Source organism: Triticum aestivum, chromosome 4B (assembly GCF_018294505.1).
Source record: "Triticum aestivum cultivar Chinese Spring chromosome 4B, IWGSC CS RefSeq v2.1, whole genome shotgun sequence".
Lineage (NCBI taxonomy): Eukaryota > Viridiplantae > Streptophyta > Magnoliopsida > Poales > Poaceae > Triticum > Triticum aestivum.
This window is the reverse complement of record NC_057804.1, coordinates 16,951,537-16,955,748: the sequence shown is the minus strand read 5'-3', so window position 1 is coordinate 16,955,748 and position 4,212 is coordinate 16,951,537.

The following is a 4,212-nucleotide window of genomic DNA, read 5'->3' as shown; positions in this document are numbered from 1 at the left end:
TTTCCTGCTTCTTGGAGACTGCTGGTACTCTTTTCCTGCTGCTTGAAGGCTCCTACTTCTCTTTTCCTGCTGCTTGGAGGCTGCTGGTATTCGAAGGGTGTTTCTGCTTCTTGGTGGCTGCTGCGGCTCTTTTCTTGCTGCTCTTTTCCTGCTGCTTCTGCTCTTTTTCTGCTGCTAAGATTGCTTCTGCCTCTTCTATAAAGGCTATGGTCTGTTTAACTAGCTCACGGTCGATAGATAGAGCTATAGGAAGCCGTCCTTTTGCCTGCCGGCGTTCCTTGCTCATGTGAGGGATCGAGTAGTTTATCGCTCCTTTGTTTCTCATTACCTCTCGGATGCATGACTGCAGCGTCACGAAGCTTCTAGCTAGCTTATCAACCGGGTAGTTTCGATATTCCTCCTCCACACCTTCTATCAGTTCCCTAATGCTTTGAGGTGCTCTGCTATCGGTGTGGGACTGGAGAGACCTGAATATGCAGAGATCAAGAATGTTCATGTCGGGACTATTTGGAGGCTGTTGAAGCAACTTAATATTCAAATCAGTTTGTTCTATGACTTGTCGGAAAACCGGGTCATTGGGAAGAATATGTGGTGTGGCATTATCTTGTTGGATATAGATTGTCCGTCCTTCATCTTCGTCCGGCCAGCGCTCTTGGATCGCAGGAATAAGTTTCTCACACATGTAATACCTCATTACATCTCTTGTGACTTTCAATGATTTGAGCTTGAGCGTCCCTTTATCTCTATTTTCACTTGTTCTTTGAGCAGGAGACTCTGTGACAAAAGCCCAAATGCCGAGCTTCCCATCAAACGTGACCTTACCACCTTCGCCGTATCTTGGTTTAGCCACGGCAGCGAGAAACATAACCTTGGTGATGCTATCCTTATGATGCAAGGTGCGCAAGGGGTCGGGTTCTTCGGGAAGCAAATAGTAGTTGTTCACCTCCCCAGTCATGTTGAACCACTTTTCGTCCATATAGGCTATGTTGTCTAATTCCCGTGTCTCAGACCAATAATCTTCACACATAGCCAAGCACCATTTCAATCTCTTTACAATGTTGGATAGGTTTAAGTGGGGCCTCACCTTATTACTGTGACGCCTCAAATGACCCCACTCGAACCTTGAGTGTAAGTTCGTGCAGCTTACACCCAATGCCTTTGACAGACCTCGCAATGTTCTCCTTCTGTTCAATGGGATTGTCACCACCCTCGACAGATCCAAATCTTTCCGCTTGCGGCCAACTCTACCTGGCTTTTGATTTGAGACATCAACTTTCTCCCCTTGTTCAATCTGTTTAAGAGCTCTTTCCCATATTCTCTCAACAGTTCTTATGGTTGTATCGAGTAGGCTAGCAATGACCTCCTTGTCTTTTTTCAGAACTTGTCCATTTTGGGTCTTGATCACCGCGAGTGCAAAATAAATACCATATCTCTCCTCATTTGTGAGTTCTCTGCCTTCCCCATGAATTGGTTTCTGTACAGCACTTGCTTCCTCATGAATTGCTTCCTCTACACCACTTGCTTCTTCATGAATTGGTTCCTCTACACCACTTGCTTCTTCCCCTGCCAAATAAGGAGCAAAAGATAAGTCATCTAACTATTGCAAATAATAGGAGTAGATCATGAAAATGAAAATAAAAATGCAAAAGTTTTGGAGGTAGTACCTGTTGCTTCATTATTGACTGGTTCTTCATTGTTGTATCGTTGTTGACTGTTGTGTTCTTCCTGTTGATCTGCAGGTTCTGAAGCATCATCTTGTTGAGGACTCAAGTTGAGATCAATCCCAAACATCATTACGGCGGTAGAGCACTTGCTCAGGTAACTGTTCATGATCCAATAAGAAAGAACATGAAAGTTTATATGAAAAATGAGTACTCCTTCAAGTTGCCCACTCAGCACATGAAAGCAAGCTGAAAAATGGAATTGCTGGCACAAAAATGAACTACTAAAAACTGATGATACCTTTGTTCTTTTCCCTGTAAAAATGATAATTTCTTGTTCTTCCCTGAAGAAGTATTAGTAGCTTGTTCTTTCCTAAAAAAAAGTAAAAAGCAAATCAACACTGATAAGGTATTTTACAAAGTGATATCCTGCCCTAATTTAAACAACACTGAACTACTCCTTCAAATCATGCCCTAATTTAAACAACACTAAACAAATTCACTACCCCTAATTAAACAGATCATCCACTAATTAAACAGACACTCCTAAGTGTACTCCTGCTCCTAATTAAACCAGTTAAGTGAATTTACTACTCCTGCTCCTAATTCAGCAGTTAAATGTACTCCAGCAGCATCAACTACTCCAGTTAAATGTACTCCAGCAGCATCAACTACTCCAGCATTCAGCATTCAGCATTCAATAGGAGTACTCAGTATAATTGTGTTATCGGCAACATGAAAAGAAACACTTGATACAAGCTAGTTTTGCAGATGACTACTGCTGCATCTAACTTTATTGGTTGGTTAGGAGTACTCAGCATTCAATAGGAGTGCCCACCTTTCAGTTTCTCAAACCTGCCCTGGAAGAGGAGGTCACTCCCTTCCAGTTCAATCAGTGTGTAACATCAATACATCATTCTTTTCAGATGACTACTGCTGCATCTAACTTTATTTTCTGAAGAATGGTTTCATGGTCTCTACAAAGATTTTTGTTTTTATTAGTACAACTATTGCCCTTGCTATTTTCTACTGATATAACTATTCTTGTGTAGGAAATGTCACATCTGAAAACTCAAAGCTAAAAGGACCAGCATTCAGTATTCCTGAAAGTGAGTACCAGCAGCATAACTACTCCAACATTCAGCATTCAGTATTCACTGGAGTATTCAGTATAATTGTGTCATCAGCAGCATTCCGTATTCAATTTCGCTTTAATTCAGTTTTGCTTTACAATCAAACAGGGAGGCATTCAGCATCCAACATCCAGTGTTCAATTTCAGCATTCAGTATTCTCAGCAGCAGCAACAGAGGCGGGGGCGGGCGCGACCGTCGGAGCAGGACCAGCGCGGAGAGCAAGACCCTGGCCTTGGAGGAGAGGTTGAGCAGGGCCAACGCGGCGACGAACACCCTGGGCCGGAGCAGCGACGAAGACCCAGCGCCGCGACGGCGGCCAGAATTGTCCACGGCGACGGCGACCAAGGTGGACGAAATCAAGGACCCAGTCGTCGATTTTGTGCTTCTCGGCACGATTCAGAGGGAGGTGAATGTTGGAGCAATCCCGCCGCTCAGGTAGGCGAGGGCACAACCATGGCGGCTGCGCAGGTCGCGTCCGTGGAGGTCCTGCGCGTCTCCTCCGTGACGACGCAGGTCGTCTCCTGCACAGGCGGCTGGGTCCTGTGAAGCGCGGCTGGGTGCCGAGGAGAACGGGGGACGGGGGAGGAAGACGGGGGATGGTGGCCGGAGCCGGCGACGCGCGGGCGACGGTGGAGAACTGAGGAAGGAGACGGGGGTGTTTTTTCAAATGATTTGAAAGTATAAGGACGTGTTTGCAAAATGCATACTGTACAGCACTCGCGACAACTAAATCCGAACAGAGGGAGTACTTGCATCTACTCATCCATTATATTGTTTCTAAGTGTTTCTCAGTAATACCTTCCCACCACTATATATCCAGCTGCATTGTTTGTTCTTGTTGTGGTCCGATTTTTTCCATTGTTTCCTCTTTACTGTTTAAAATTGGAGGCGTATTTGCTTTTATCATGAAGCCTTCTATAGATATCTGCATTTCTCAATACTTGTTTTTCATTCTTGCCGCTTCTCCTTTAAAAATATATATATATTTAATTCTATAGTATGTGCCGGCCTATTCGGTGTATGAAATGTTCGCCTATTTGGAGACTAGTTTTCTTCTTTCCAAATCAACATTTGTAATTTTACGTCTCTTAAATTCTGCAACGTAGATTTGTGAATGTAAAAAAATATATCCAAAAAGAACTGTCAGAAATAAAAAAATAATCCAAATAGAGCCTAATTAATCTCTTCAAACAGGCCGGTTGAGCCAAACCTGTTCAATCCTGCATATGCAAACTAGTAATGGCCTTGTTTGGGTGTTGGAAGGAACTGTTTGCTGTTTGGACTTATTACTTGAATTCTCATCATCATTCCATGGAAGACCATTTAACCAATGCTGTCTTCCTAATGTTTCTTATTTAATCTTCCTAATATAGATAGTAGATGATGTTGATGAAAGCAGACAATGCTTTCATTTCTC